The sequence below is a fragment of the Chenopodium quinoa genome, unplaced genomic scaffold (genome assembly GCF_001683475.1).
Source record: "Chenopodium quinoa cultivar QQ74 unplaced genomic scaffold, ASM168347v1, whole genome shotgun sequence".
Taxonomy (NCBI): domain Eukaryota; kingdom Viridiplantae; phylum Streptophyta; class Magnoliopsida; order Caryophyllales; family Amaranthaceae; genus Chenopodium; species Chenopodium quinoa.
In genome coordinates, this window is record NW_018744239.1 from 9,052,676 (window position 1) to 9,069,604 (window position 16,929).

At 40.5% G+C, this 16,929-nt stretch overlaps 1 long non-coding RNA gene across 1 annotated transcript; it reads left to right on the plus strand.

Annotated features, from left to right (window-relative positions):
- Positions 1–14,659: 14,659 nt before the first annotated feature.
- LOC110694465 lies at positions 14,660–16,315 on the plus strand. Its single transcript, XR_002505871.1, has 2 exons — positions 14,660–15,078; positions 16,051–16,315. It is a non-coding gene; the product is annotated as an uncharacterized LOC110694465 (long non-coding RNA).
- Positions 16,316–16,929: the final 614 nt, after the last annotated feature.

Below are 16,929 nucleotides of genomic sequence, written 5' to 3' on the forward strand. Positions count from 1 at the left end.
TTAGTGTGCCATTCTTTTATAGTATTCAAAAGGGAAGAAATGATCCTGCAGTCATTTCATCGACTTACTTAGATGCTGTCAACAATATACATCTTAGTCGCATTGGACCGATATCTAAGTTTATGTTTTATGTTCCCTCTTAGTTCCCAGGAGAAACATACAAGTGGATACAGAATGTTTATGCTAATGATGTCAAAGAGTTCACTCTGGAGTTTATCTTCCTCGAAAAGAATTTTCCTACATGTTTGTTTGCTTGTTTGAGCTTGACACATTTGACTCTAATTCGATGCAAACTTGTCTCTCTTCCTGTATCTTTTACAGGCTTTCCATACTTTATTTATCTTAAGTTTGAAACTTATTACTGTAATATAGACACAAAAGTTGGATCAAATCTTATTTCAAGATGTCCAAAACTAGAGAGCCTCCATCTAATGGTTTTTGAAGCGAAATATTTGACAGTTTACACTCCAAAACTTAAGAGCTTGTTTCTGACAGGCTACCTTTGTAGTCTATGCTTGGAAGGTACGACGGTCATCAAAACACTAGCCCTGGATGTTTACTTAGGTTATGGCTTAAATAAACACTCAGTTGCTTTAGCAACATTAAGAGTCTCGTTCTAAAGGACTCGTTTAGGTGAGTAAGTAAACTGAATTTAAAATTTCAACATCTAGCAGGCTAGCAGCTAAGCATTTCTGATTTCTTCACTCATTACTATTGGATTTGCAAACATTAATTGAACATGAGTCTACTGAAATAGTTCTAAAGAATTGGGATAGTTGCGTGTTAGGTTTTGCGGTGTCTGACACCGCGCAAAAACAAAACCCGATAACCAGATCGCATACATCATAATTACAACATAAATAAAAGCATGCAAAATAAACATAAACATAAGAGAAGGGAGAGAAAGAATGCTCACCCTCGTAGTGTGCTTCTCTCAACCGTTGAGCTCGGACTTAAAAGCTTCAAGATCCACAAGTGCGAGAACCTCTAACGGCTCACACCCTCGCTACCGAACCATAACCGATCCCTACCTCGAAGCTTAGTCGAGGCTAAACCAAAACAACTTAGAGTTAACAAACAAAGGTTTTCTCTCGTATGGAGATCCCTTAAAGTTCACTAACTCAAGCGAAAATCCCAATACCCCATGATGGGTATTTATAGGGAAGTCTCCCCAAGAATTCCCACCATCTTTCAATATAAGATAGTTGGTAAAAAGAAAAAATAAGTTTAAATTTAATTCCAAATTAAATTAAAATGCTAAAACAATCACCAAACGACAATTGGCGCAAGGAGAACAAGGGGTTAGGTGAGGACCACAAGGAAAGACCACCTTTCCTTGCTCCCTAAGACAAACCACCTCACATAGCCATGTGTCGCCAGCTGGCGCCCAGCCTTAGGCACCAAGGCACACCTTACTGGCTTCCTGGTGCTCGGCTAGGCCTGCTAGCCAGCCCACACACATGCACAGCCCAGCTAGCAAGCCTCGCACGCAATGCGGGCTTCTGCACTTTTTGTTGGGCACTGCTATCCTTCAGCAAGGCCCAGCAAGCCTCGGCTGGCTGCTAGCATTACTGGCGCACCACGCATGCATTGCTAGATGGCCTTGCTGCCGCGCCATGCATGCTTGGCCTTGATGGTCGTTGCACGCTAGCAGCCAAGGGCTGGCTTGCGGCAAGGCCTGCTAGCCAAGCCATGCCTTACGGCAGGTGGCTATTACTAGCCTAGCCCTTGCATGGCTAAGCCAATGCGAGGCTACGGCTTAAAGTTCACTTGTCGTTTGGATGATTTTTCTGTCTCGTCTATTACTAAATTCGACGCTTGGTGTCGATGCTCTAAGCTCAAAATCCGACGTCTTAGTTGGTAAAATCTCTATCAACTCATTTAATCCTTTGGATTAATTCGTCTCCTTGGTTCGGTTACACGATTGGGTGTGACCCGAAGGGTTCAATCAAAATTAAGCTGTAATATTAATTATTCATTAATATTACTGATCGGAAGTTGCCTCCAGCTAGGCATTCTGATCACTTGACCTCACTGAATAATTAGATTTCTAATTAATTATGAACCCTCTATTGGAATAATACACTTGTTCGAAGGACACTATTCCTTTTAATCTCGAAGGACAAGTTTTCCGTATGTGTATAGCCTGTTTCCTATCAATTGTTATCTCTTCGTGAACTATAAGGTAAGATTTTTCATCATCATTATTACGTCCAAAAGTGTTTCTCGATTTTCGAGTTCGACTGTCAAGAAGCAGATGATTTCTAAAATCCATCTGAGCACGACCATGCATTTTCACAGTCTCGCTCTTCGAGAGGCCTTTTAAACAACAAAGACATGTTCCCTACTGTTAATTGGGGGACATTCCCAGTCTTGCATTGTAAGCTTCCCTTACTAAGAGGCCCTTATACGGCAGACATTTGACAACATCAAAGCGGACTAGTACTCAAACAAGATAACTAACAATACACATGGTCGAGGAACGAGTTTTCGATAGCCATAATGAGTAATATACTTATGATGATTGTTAAATCTTTTAAAGTATTCTCATAGGTCGATCCAGTATAGTTCCAAACTGATACATATGCAAATGATTTATGACAATTTGTCCTTATAGCACAAGAAACGGTGCTATAAATCATACTACACACTAATCTCATGCAGTCATTAGTTGTCCAACTTTCAAATGACCTCGATTAGGGTTAATTTCGATATGATATTCAACGTTCACTTAATCGGTGTTTCGTTATCCAAGACATGGTCTTGATACCCTTTTGAATGGACTCATTATTTAATTCTAAACCACAATTAAATAGAAATGGAATAATAATTTACAGAAAAATTAAATTACTCCATAAATGAATGGTTTAACATAGTGTTTTAAATCAAGATCTCCACAACTTAATTAAAACACACAAATAGGGAAATCAAAGCCAAACTCCAATATGCCTGATTCCCATTTCCTCAACATGCTTGTTGTGTTTTACTTAAGCCAAAGGTTTAGTGAGTGGATCAGCTACATTGTCGTCCATTCCAATCTTGCAAATTCTGATTTCACCCTCGGACTTCCATTCCCTTATCATGTGAAATCTCTTCATGACATGTTTGACTTTTTGTTGCTCCCTTGGCTCTCTGGCCTAAGCAATAGCCCCAATATTATCACAGTAGAGTTCTATTGGTCCCTTTATTAAGGGACAACACCAAGTTCACCAACAAACTTACGAATCCAAATTACCTCCTTAGCTGCTTCTGAAGCTTCCAAGTATTCGGCTTCAGTTGTAGAATTTGCAATCGTGCTTTACTTAGCACTCTTCCAACTGAACGCTCCTCCATTAAGACAGAACACGTATCCTGATTGTGATTTGAAGTCATCTTTGTTAGTCTGGAAGCTTGCGTTGGTGTAACCTTCAACAACCAAATCCTTACTCCGACCATAGACCAGAAATTTGTCCTTGTTCTTTTTCAGGTACTTTAGGATATTCTTGGTCGCAGTCCAATGCGCCTCTCCTAGGTCAGATTGGTATCGGCTTGTAGCACTCAAGGCATACGATACAACTGGCTTAGTACATATCATGGTGTTCGGTTTCGTAGAGTCCGACTCTACGCGGAAGAGAAACCCGCCCAAGACCCGCCCACTAATTAAGGCAACTAAGCATGCCATCACAATTAAACAACAATTAAGAGATAGAGAAGTAAAAGACGTTCATACCCTTGGCGCGTGCTTCGCTCGATCCCGAGCTCTTACTTCAAAACTTGAACCCCGCAAATGCGAAGGTCTCCAACGGCTCATACCCACGAACCCGACCGGAACGGTCCTAGTCCCGAAGGTTAGTTAGGACTAAACTAATAAAAACTAGAGTTTTACAAACTTAAGGTTTTCTCACTTTTTTAAGGAGATGCCTTTTTAGTTCCACTCAAGTGTTCTTTCCAAATCCCAAAACTTGGGTATTTATAGGGAAATGAACCTTGATTTCCCATTCTCAATCAATGTGGGAGATTTGCAATTTTCCCCATTTTATTTTAATCAAAACAAAATAAAATTGCAATTCAATCACCAAGTTACAAGTGGCAATAGGAGGAGAGGGAGAAGGTGAGGACCACCAAGGGAGGGGACCAACCCACCTTGCTCCCCAAGGCAAAGACCAAGCTTTGGTCCCCACTAGCAAAACCGGACCACCAAGCCAAGTGGCTGGCTGGCAGCCTGCCTTGGCTGCCAATGCTGCCAGCTGGCGCCTAGCACCAAGGCTACGCAGCCTGGCCAGCCAGCCAGCACACACGCACAGCCAGCCACAATGCATGCGCAGCCAGCTAGTGCATCCGTGCTGCTAGCGAGCCACGCATGCTAGGCTGATGCCTATGCGCTGCTAGCTAGGCTTCTACTTGGTGCGTCAATGCTGGGCGCTGCTATGTGAAGCACACGCACAGCCAAGCATGCCTAGCACGCTGCTAGCTGGTGCGTGGTGCTATGCGATGCTGTTGCTAGCAATGCGCCAGCGCCTAGCATGCTAGCAAGGCCTAGCCTTGCGATGCTTGCTTGGCCAGCTAGCACGCACAACCTTCCACACACGCATTGCTTCCGATGCTGTGTGTTGCGCTATACGACACTCAAGCTTGGTGCGTGGTTGCGATGGCTAGCTAGCACAAATGGCCCTAGCACGCCTAGCATGCTAGGCTTGCAGCTAGCATTGCGAGGGACCTTGCTTAGCCTAGAACTCACATGGCTAGGCCAATGCGAGGCTACGGCTAGGCTCGAATTTGTAACTTGATTGATTTCACGTCTCGTCGAATTCTAAATTCGACTCGACTTGCAACGCTCGGTCTCGACGCTCTAAGCTCGATATCCGACGTCTTTGTTCGTAAAACTCTAACGACTCATCAAATCCTTCGGATTGATTCGTCGTCTCGGATTGGTTGTTCGATTGGGTTTGACCCGAAGGGTTCAGTCAAGATTAAGCTGTAATATTAATTGTACATTAATATTACTGATCGGAAGCGGCCTCCACCTAGGCATACCGATCACTTGACCTTACTGAAGAATTAGCTTTCTAATAATTCTGAACCCTCTACCGGAATAATACACTTGTTGGAAGGACACCATTCCTTTCACATGGCATACATGATCGATCCAATAAACGAAGCATATGGAATCTGACTCATCCTCTCTCGCTCATTAGGTGTCTTGGATTTATGCCATGTGACAAGGGTAGGTGGCCTCTTTTGGCTTCCTCCATATTGAATCGTGCCAATACCTTATCGATATAAGTACTTTGGCTCAATCCAATCATCCTTTTAGATCTATCCCTATAGATCTTGATGCCCAATATGTTCTGTGTCTCTCCCAAGTCCTTCATTGAAAAATACTTTCCAAGCCAAGCCTTTACAGACTCCAACATTGGAATGATGTTTCCAATGAGCAATATGGCATCGACATTTAAGACAAGGAATGTGATGTCACTCCCACTGACCTTCTTGTAAACACAAGACTCATCTGGATCCTTGATAAAACCGAACTCACTAATGGCTTCATTGAATCGCAGATTCCAACTTCTGCTTACCTGCTTTAGTCCATAAATGGACTTCTTAAGCTTGCATACCTTCCCAGCATTGTTTGGATTTACAAAACCTTCCGGCTGTGTCATGTACACAGTTTCTTCCAAAATCTCATTAAGGAAGGCGGTTTTAACGTCCATTTTCCATATCTCATAATCATAATATACGACAATTGCTAGGATAATCCAGACGGACTTAAGCATGGCGACTGGAGAAAAGGTTTCATCATAATCAATGCCGTGAATTTTCCTGTAACCTTTGGCTACCAATCTAGCTTTGTATACATATACATTTCCATATTTGTCGGATTTCAACTTAAAAATCAATTTTCAACCGATAGGTGTGTAACCTTCGGGTAAATCAACCAAGTCCCAAACTTGTTTTTCAAACATGGAGTTCATCTCGGATTTCTTGGCTTCTTGCCAATTTTCAGAGTCGAGGCTCGTCATAGGCTTTATGTATGTCGCTGGCTCATCTTCATCCATAACTAGGATGTCTTGATTCTCGGTTAAGACAACACCGAGGTATCTATCTGGTTGAGATCTTGGCCTTTGCAACTTACGCAAGGTAATAGGTTGAGCATTTTCTTTGTCATCATGACTTTGACCATTTTCAACAGTTGCTTCCAAAGCATTTTGATTGTCAGTTTGACTTTGTTGCTCACCTTCTCGAACTTCATCAAGTTCGATTTTCCTCCCACTTGTCATTTTGGAAAGATACTCCTTTTCCAAAAAGACACCATCTCGAGCAACAAATATTTTGTTCTCAGATAGGTTGTAGAAGTAATACCTCTTTGTTTCTTTTGGATATCCCACAAAGAAACACTTATTAGATTTTGGTGCAAGCTTGTCAGATATGAGTCTTTTGACATATGCTTCGCAACTCCAAATCTTAAGAAAAGGCATCCATAATTCATATGGAGTCTTTTTTACAGAGCGCGGTTCAATGTAAGTGTCGCGGTTAGAAGTGCGTATCCCTAGAAAGAGATAGGAAGATCGCTGAGACCTATCATTGATCGAACCATGTCTAACAGTGTTCGATTTCTCCTCTCGGACACTCCAATCCATTGTGGAGTTCTGACAAGTGTCAGTTCTGAGAGAATTCCATGTTCTTTCAGATGATCGTCGAATTCGTAACTCAAATACTGGCCACCTCGATCCGATCGAAGAGCCTTGATTTTCTTGCCAAGGTGATTTTCCACTTCACTCTGAAATTCTTTGAATTTCTCAAAAGATTCAGATTTGTGCGACATAAATAGACATAGCCATATCTACTAAAGTCGTCCGTGAAAGTGATAAAATAGCGATAACCATTTCTTACGGTTGTGCTCATTGGTCCACATGCATTCGTGTGTACAAGATCCAATAAGTCGCTAGCCCTTTCTCCCAACTTGGAGAATGGTTGCTTTATCATCTTGCCTAGTAAGCATCCTTCGCAGTTTTCAAACCACTCTAAGTCGAATGAATAAAGAATCCCTTCATGAAGAAGTTTCTTGATGCGTTTGATGTTAATATGGCCAAGCCGACAATGTCACAAGTAGGTTTTATTCGACTCAATGGTCTTAGCTCTTTTGGTGGTATCATTAACATTATAAACCTGTTTGTCTAGTCAAAGCACATAAAGACCATTTTCTGAATGTGTCGTACCATATAAAACATTATCAAGATAAAATGAACAACTTTGTCTTTTATCCAAAATTAAAAACCCTGGGCGTCCAACGCCGAAATTGAAATAATGTTTTTGGTAATGTTTGGAACATGATAACAATCTTCAAGTTCTAAAACAAGCCTAGAGGGAAAAGACAAACTAAGTGTCCCAACAGATACGGTCGCAATCCTTGCTCCATTTCCAACCCGGAGTTTCACTTCTCCCTTCACTAGCCTTCTACTTTTCCTTAGTCCCTGAGCATTGGAACAAAGGTGTGAGCCACATTCGGTATCAAATACCCATGAATCTTTGCTAGTAAAGTTAAGGTATATAACATATATTCCTGATCCAGAAGCAACAATGCCATTCTTCTTATCCTCCTTAAAATTGAGGCAATCCCGTTTCCAATGTCCCTTCTTCTTATAGTAGAAACATTTGGAATCGGATTAAGAAGAGGCTACCTTCTTTTCCTTGTTGCCCTTGGTAGCTTTTGACTTAGGCAGAAAAGTCTTCTTACCCTTCCCCTTAAAGCCTTTCTTCTTGCCCAAGCACTTGATGGTTCGCCCTTCTTGACCATAAGCATATCATACTTCCCCTCATCCTTAGCGTTTGCTCGGCTTGCTTCAACATTCCATGAAGCTCAGTGAGAGTTTTATCCATGCTATGCATATTATAGTTCATCTTAAAATGATCATAGCCTTTGTGTAGCGAGTGGAGAATAATGTCAATTGACATCTCGGTTGAATACCCAGCGTCGAACCTTTCCATGTTCTCAAATAATCCAATCATTTTAAGTACATGTGGGCTGACCGACTCTCCTTTCTTGAGCTTGCTCTTAAGGATCTACCTATGGGTCTCAAACCACTCAGTTCGGGCCTGCTCTTGGAACATGTTCTGAAGTTCAAAAATGATCTCTAAAGTCGTCTCCTTTCCAAAGAAGGTCTTTTGGAGATTCGGAGACATTGTGACCAACATGATGCATTTGACATCCCGATTGGCAGCGTGCCATCGATTTAGGACAGCTTGAGTGACCTCCTCATTAGGAGCGTCGGGCATTTCCTCTCAAGGACGTATTCCTTTTGCTCTTTCATGAGAACTATACGCAAGTTCCTTTGCTAATCAAGGAAGTTTGTCCCATTCAACTTCTCTTTATCAAGAATAGAACGGAGTGAAAACTGGCTGTTGGTGGTGTTAGTTGCAGACATGTTTCTACAATTGAAAGAATTTGCAATGAAAAACCATTCATAAAACCAATAAGTTTGAAATTTAAAGCATACATGCATATTTTCAATCTTATTAAGTGTTTTATCCACACATTTAAAATTGTCCCTTTAGGCGAGAATAAAACGATTACAGGACCCCAAAAATCAAAAAGTGATTAAGCATGCTTTGGCTTGTCTTAATACTTAATATTTTAAGGTAAGCAATCCAATTGCTAATAGCTCTAAGCTACTCTTGGTTCGATGAAACGTCGCATCTAATGCTTTCTTGACGTTTATCTCCATTGCCAAGACATCTAAGGACTCTTTATTGATATCGTTGAGTTTAACCAAAACTAATGTGTATATGATGCCTTGCTTTGGCAAGCGCACCAACATACCTTACTTCCCTAGGAAAGTAATAATGCCTTGCTTTGGCATAGTCCCTTACTATTCTCATTAATTTCGTAAGTGTCGTTTTGGAATGGCAGATTTAGCTTAATATTCTTTGGGACTTAGGGTTTCTATGTTGGTTGATTTAAGTGAACCAAACTAATCATTCAACATTCAAAATCCTAAACCTTACATCTAACATCGCAATTATATATATAAGCAATATATATATAGGGCATAAATAAAGATGTACTTTGGCAACTAGCATGACCCCTTGAAACTTGAGTCTTCAAACCTTCAAGGGCCTTCGTTGCATCTTCTTGGCTTCGTCTTCTTAGAAACGCCATCTTCGAGACATCACCACTAATAATACAACTACTAGAAAAGCTAGGACTAATCTAAATAATTTAAGTACAAAAATACTTAACGGCACGCAGTCCGTATTCAGATTTACAAAAATACAAAATGGAACGCAGTCCGTATTTACTATCCTAGTCGGGCCCCACAAGTTGCCATTTTGTAAAACCTGCATTAGAATATCTATTCCATTCATCCATTCACTAACATGAATGGCCCATGCATTTTACAAATAATTCAAGCAACAATTCAAAACGAGCGCAAAACTAGTTACTAACTTAGGTGGTTAATCCAATTAACGCGCCTAATTAAAACTAGTCAAAGTTGTTTTCCAATTATGTGAATTAACGCGATAATAATTGCTCAAAACGATTAATGAAGCTCCCACTAAGTTCCACATCCTACTTAATTAAAATTAATCCAATTAAAATAAATTAAGCCGGTTAACCCAAAAATTTGCCAAAATATTTTGCAAATGCCAGGAAAAAATCGAGGCTTAGCCTCGTTTTAATTAAAACAAAAACCGCAAAAATGCAAAATTAATAGCCTTTCAATGGTCGAGTGCCTAGCATCCAAGCCATAGGGCTAGGCGGGCTAGGCACCAAGATCAAGGCTGCGTGTGGGTGCTGACATGCTTAGCTGGCAGCGCATGGTGCGCCTGCTGGCACCAGCAGCCTCGCGACATGTTACGCATGCTCGCATGCTGCTAGCGCTGGCAGTGCGTGGTTGGCCTGCTAGTGCTTGCAAGGTTCGCTGCCAACAGCTCTTGCGGGCTGGCTGCCACACCCACGCACATCTAACCGCATCACCGTACCAGCTACTCACATACATAGCGCACACACACACACACCTGCACAATGCACTCCCTCGGTAGCAACATGCAGGCTAGCCAAGGGTGGTGCTCGAGGCTTGGTGTCTCATTTCACGTGCTTATGCCTCGAAATTTTATTCCCCTTTTTCTATGTATGACTTTAAAATTAATTCAAAATTTATTTTAGAACTAATTTAAGCAATATTGAAAATAAAATAAGTCCAACTTAATTAAATTCAATTTTTAGTGCACAAACCAAAATTAATTCAAGAACCATTCTTAAAATTATTTTTGGCTTAACTTGATGCTACAAAAACTGAGGGCTATTCTCACAATTAATTTAACCAACATAAATTAATAATGAGATTTGACAAAAATAGTTGAATAAATAATCATTCATCTAATGAAAAATTTTATCCAACACTAACTTGTGCATATTTGAATATTGTAATCTTTCAATATGAAGAACAATAATTTTTCAAGCACAAGTATGAACATTTTAAGATTCTAATTAACTCAAAAATGATTAAGACCAAAAATTTGTTCATTGTGGATTTTAGAAAGTTAAGATCCAACCAAATAAACAATTAAAGATTGAATCTTTAACATTTTAGGGGCTTCAAAAATACATTTTCACCATAAACATTCACACTCCAAGCAATTAATTTGCAAAAATGTGAAATTGCAAGTTTATGTGAAAATAAGAGCTAACCAAATTAAGCATCAATTATGACTTCATAAACATGCTTAATGAGAAATAAAATTGCAGAATATTAATGGTATAATCAAACACATAATCCAACAATTGCATGCCATAATTAATCAAGGTTTAAAGATTTAAAAAATTTCGTCAAAAATGAAAAACCACCTTCTGGGTGGATTTTGGTTTCTGGAAGGCCATTTTAAACAAGTTGTAGATAAAGAATGATTTAGAACGTCGATTCTGAAAGGAATGGTGTGCTTCCAACAAGTGTATTATTCCGATAGAGGGTTCGAAATTATTAGAAAGCTAATTCTTCAGTGAGGTCAAGTGATCGGAATGCCTAGGTGGAGGCCGCTTCTGATCAGTAATATTAATGTATAATTAATATTACGGCTTAATCTTGACTGAACCCTTTGGGTCGAAACCCAATCGAATAACCGATCCGAGACGACGAATCAATCCGAAGGATTAGATGAGTCATTAGAGTATTACAGGCAAAGACGTCTGATGTCGAGCTTGAACCGTCGAAACCGAGTGTCGCAAGTCGAGTCGAGTTTGGAATTCGACGAGACGAGATATCAAGCAAGCGACAAGTTAAAGTTAAGCCATAGCCTCGCATTTGCCTAGCAATGCGAGAGCTAGGCTAGCTTAAGATGCCATGCGCATCACTAGGCGAGGGCACCAACCGCATGCATGCTAGCGTGGTGGGCCTCGCACCCAGCCACACGCATAGTCGCAGCTAGGCTGCACTTAGCATGCAAGCATCGCAAGCATGGTGCCTTGCGTATGCATGCTATGCGTGCTTGCCAGCATGCTAGGGCCTAGCGCCCAGCTCTTCGCAGCCTCGCACCAAGCAGCGTACTCGCACAGCACACGCATCGCAGCAGGGTGCTGTGTGTGCATGAGTGTAGTTGTGTGTGCTTGCTAGAGAGCAGAACCAAGAACCCCGCCACTCGCACAGTAGCACGCACCAAGCAACAGCAACAACAACAACGCATGCGTGTGCTGGCTGGCTACATGCTGGCTGGTTGCGCATGTGATGCGTGCTGGCTGGCTGGGCTGCAGAACCTTGGTGCTAGGCGCCAGCTGGCAGCCAAGGCAGGCTGCCATCCAGCCAAGTGGCGAGGTGGTGTGCGGTTTTGTGTGGGGACCGATTTCAAGGGCTTGCTTGGTGAGCAAGGGGATTTGGTCCCCCCCCCCTTGAATGGTCCTCACCTACTCTCTCCCTCCATGTGACACTTGGAGCTTGTTAATTGATCTTGCATTTTTATTTTGTTTTTGATTAAATTAAAATAAAGGAAAATGCAAATCTCCCACATTGATGGGAGAAGGGAGATCAAGTCTCCATTCCCTATAAATACCCAAGTTTTGGGTTTGGGAAAAATCACTTGAGTTGAACTCAATAAAGCATCTCATCATTAGTGAGAAAACCTTTAAGTTCGTAATACTCTAGTTTTATTTGGTCAAGTCCCGACTAACCTTCGGGATTAAGACCGTTCGGGTCGGGTCGAGGGTGCAAGCCGTCGGAGGCCTACGCACTTGCGTGGCTCGAGCTTTGAAGTAAGATCTCGTGAATCAAGCGAAGCACGCGTCAAGGGTAAGAATGTCTTTTCTCTTTCTCTCTCTTATGTTATTAATTATGTGATTGCATGTTTAGTTGCTTTAATTAGTGGGCAGGTCTTGGGCGGGTTTCTCTTCCGCGTAGCGTTGGACGCTACGAAACCCAACAGATTCCACCCAAAATTCACTAGTTTTAAGTCAAAATCAGAGTTCGTAAGCCAAAAATAGCAAAAAAATGATTTTAATCTAATTATAAACGAGCTCCTAATCTAATTACGAAGAAAAACCAGAAAATTAAATCCATTTTAAATCACTTAAATTAATTTTTAGTTGTAAAAATTAAATGCAAGAGGCTCTTATACTGCTGTTGGGTTTTACGGTGTCCAACACCGCGCGGAAACAAAACCTAATAACCGGATCGCATGCATAATAATTACAACATAAATAAAAGCATGCAAAATAAACATAAACATAAGAGAAGAGAAAGAAGAGAGAAAAAGAATGCTCACCCTCGTAGCGTGCTTCGCTCAACCGTTGAGCTCGAACTTGAAAGCTTCAAGTTCCGCAAGTGCGAGAACCTCCAACGGCCCACACCCTTGCTACCGAACCGTAACCGGTCCCTACCGCGAAGCTTAGTCGAAGCTAGATCAAAACAACTTAGAGTTTACAAACAAAGGTTTTCTCTCTTATGGAGATCTCTTAAAGTTCACCAACTCAAATGAAAATCCCAATACCCCATGATGGGTATTTATAGGGAAGTCTCCCCAAGAATTCCCATCATCTTTCAATATGGGAAGTTGGTAAAAAGCAAAAATAAATTTTAATTTAATTCCAAATTAAATTAAAATGCCAAAACAATCACCAAACGACAATTGGCGCAAGGAGAGCAAGGGGTTCGGTGAGGACCACAAGGAAGGACCACCTTCCCTTGCTCCCCAAGGCAAACCGCCTCACATAGCCATGTGTCGCCAGCTGGCGCCCAGCCTTGGGCACCAAGGCGCGTCTTGCTGGCTGCCTAGTGCTCGGCTAGGCCTGCCAGCTAGCCTACACACACGCACAGCCCAGCCAGCAAGCCTCGCACGCAATGCGGGCTGCTGCGCTATGTGGTGGGCGCTGCTATCCTTCAGCGAAGCCTAGCAAGCCTCGGCTGGCTGCTAGCCTTGCTGGCACACCACGCATGCATTGCTTAATGGCCTTGCTGTCGCGCCATGCATGCTTGGCCTTGCTGGCCCTTGCGCGCTATCAGCCAAGGGCTGGCTTGCGGCAAGGCCTGCTAGCCTAGCCATGCCTTGCGGCAATTGGCTATTGGTAGTCTAGCCCTCGCATGGCTAGGCCAATGCAAGGCTACGGCTTAGCGTTGACTTGTCGTTTGGATGATTTTTCTGTCTCGTCTATTTTTGAATTCGACTCGACTTACGACGCTCGGTTTTGACGCTCTAAGCTCGGAATCCGACGTCTTAGTTCTTAAAATCTCTATCGAGTCATTTAATCTTTCGGATTAATTCGTCTCTTCAGTTCGGTTACATGTGTGACCCGAAGGGTTCAGTAAAGATTAAGATGTAATATGAATCATTCATTAATATTACTAATCGGAAGGCATTCCGATCACTTGACCTCACTGAATAATTAGCTTTCTAATTAATTTCGAACCTTCTACCGGAATAATACACTTGTTCGAAGGACACTATTCCTTTCATTGCGTATTTTGAATTTGATAGATACGGAACTATATAATCATTACAACATTTCTTTTGTTCTACACTTGTTTGGAAGCTCCCCACAGTTGGAGAGACTACCCATTAAAGTAAGTTTAAGGAATTTTCTACTCATATGATCTGTTCACTCTGTTATCAATTTCATTGTTATGATTGATTATTTTATTCTTCGACGACTTATCTGATTTGCCTCTGTATCATCTTTAGGCTAAAGAAAATACCTTAGATATGGTCAACTCCTTGGTATCTCAGGGTCGAGCAGCAAGTTACAGCTATTAAAATATATTCTAGCCTATTTAGAAATGATTATTGAGCTTAGTGCATGTATGGGAGGAGCTGAAGAAATATTCAAATTTGCAATGAAAGCAATGTGTTATCGTCGAGCCTCACTGAGATAATAATTAAGATTAAGTAAGGTCTTCAATAGATAATTTTTACTGTCACATTTGGACATCTCTGAAAAATTATAGTACTTTGTAATGTACATAATTATGCGCTTAAGGCTGGCTTGCAACAACTCTAATGAGACCAGATATTTATGTACTGTCCCATTTCCTTATATGGTGTATATGCTGATAGCGGTAGAAACTGTCCTGACTAATGAGACCAGAAATGCTGTAAAGGTACAAATCCTGATTGTAATGGAAGGATACAAAACCCGAACAGATGGTAAATGGGTTGTATATCTTGGGTAGACCTGTTCAATGGTTTAGGGGCCCATTTAAAGTCCTGACTCAGCCCTTTTATAAAAGGATTTTATCCCTCCAATACTAAAATAGGGCGGGCTTTTAATGGGTTAAATAATGGGCTTCTAAAGGTTGAGTCTAAGTTAAAAAGGACTGAAATTGGATAACTCATAAGGCCTTTTTTTATCCTAATTTTTCTATTTGTAAAAATTCCTAACATCAAATTATGATTCCTTAAAATAAAAATTCTCAATTTCCCTCAAATTGTGAACCCTAGAAAAAAAAATTTCCAAATTCTAAATCCTAAAAAAAATCTACTCACGTCAATATTGTTGCTGCTCCTCTCAATCTTCAATTTATCACCCTTCTTCTTGCTCGCAACTGCAAAATCTCACAAGTCAAGAGACACTTTCGCCTTCAATTTTGTCGATTGGTGAGAATTCTCACTCCATCATCGGTAAGTTTGTTCTTAATTCAGTTTGCTTACACGAATTTGGTACATTCTAAATTTCTGATTCAATTTGGAATTTTCACCTGCCTGTTTATCATTTTTAAACTCGAAAACTCCATATTTTACGAAAATCAATTTATATACGTTCAATTTAATGTCTAATCAAGAAGAAATAACTTATGGGTATTGCTAATTTAGACTTCTGTTGCTTTTTTTCTTATTTGGAATTATGACCACCACCTGTTCGATGAAATGACAGTGGTTCTGTTTTGCCCAGTTTCATGGTATTGGTTTTGAATGGTTAAAAAGGGTATAGCTTGAGAATTTGGGATTTGGGATTTGGGTGATTTTCTTTGTAATGAGTAGACCCTTACTAGCAAAACATGTAGCAGCTGTTATAAAACATCAGAAAGATCCTTTGAAGGCGCTCGAAACGTTTAAATCAGTTAAAAAAGAGGAGGGGTTCAAGCATAATTTGCTGACATATAAATGTATGATACATAAGCTTGGTTCACATGGGAAATTTGAAGCTATGGAGGCTTTGCTTTCGGATATGAGAATGTATGATAGATAAGCTTGGTTCACATTTATTGTTGTTGTTCAGATGTAGTTCAAATTGTTGATTTGGTTATATTATTTGATCTACTTCTATTTTCTTTGGTTTTGGTTATTGTCTTTACTACTGATATGACCTGTAGTAAATGAAGATACAACAATTAGATATTATAAGTACTATACATCAGGGGATATTCTGATCCTTATTGGTTAGTGCGTCTTTCAATAACATCAGAATGGGTTAAAACATCAGTGTTCCAAAATGTTGCCTTTAAGTTTTCAGTGTCGTATATTCAGAAAATATGTTGTATATCTGATTTTGGTTCAACAGTTAAAACAACGTTAAAACGGGTAATTTCATGATCTCAGTAGAAGTTTGAAAAGGACTAATGATAGTCATTGGATGTCTGCTTTGCATTTCAGTTTCTGTACGAGAGGCCATTAAAAGGCAAGAAGAATGGTGGTGGATGATATGTATTGCAACAGCAAATTCAACTCCCTGATGTGGTGTTGAAACAGTTGAAAAGAAATTTGTATATGAGGATTAGTTCTGTAATGCCTAGGAAAGTTAGTGCAAATGATGTAAATTGCAGACTTGCACTTTTGAGAATGTTTTGAACTTCTTGCAGCCTTCATCTTGTTTGTTGGCTAAGGTTCTTTATAATTCTCTTATATTGTGTTTATTTCATGGTTGTTGTAGTTTGTTTTTACATTTTAAATAGATCGGGCCGGGCTGGGCTTAATGGCCCATGGACAAGTTCGGCCCATTTTGTATTATGCTTGGCTTGCCCGACCCGTTGAACAGGTCTAATCTTGGGTTTGGATCAACAGGCTACAAATATCTCCAAAGTGCTAAATCTTTCGGCTCCATTTAAACAATTTTCAAGGGAAAACACATTTGTAGACATAGTTTTCTTTTGTTTGTTTCTATTTTTCTTAGAAGATAAATTAGAGGAACATGAAAATGGGACTATGAGGAGAAGATTGATCATGGATGGGAGGAGAATATAGGGATAATAGGGTAGAGAATATAATGCGGCATTCCTTATTTTCGAAAGGAAAATGCTTTTTTTTACCCTTCTTCACAAACCAAGCAATGAAAAATGTACCAGTGTCTAATGTTCTGCTTTCAATGGAAACCAAGAAGGGATATAAAGAACAAATCTATCAATAGGGCCAGTGTGACGAAGTAGTTCTAATGTACACTCTTACACTTTAGTAGCAAGTTGCTGATAATATGATTGCTCTCATAACAAAGCTGCTCTCTGATTCCTGCAACTATGTCATCAGCTTACCAGGAAA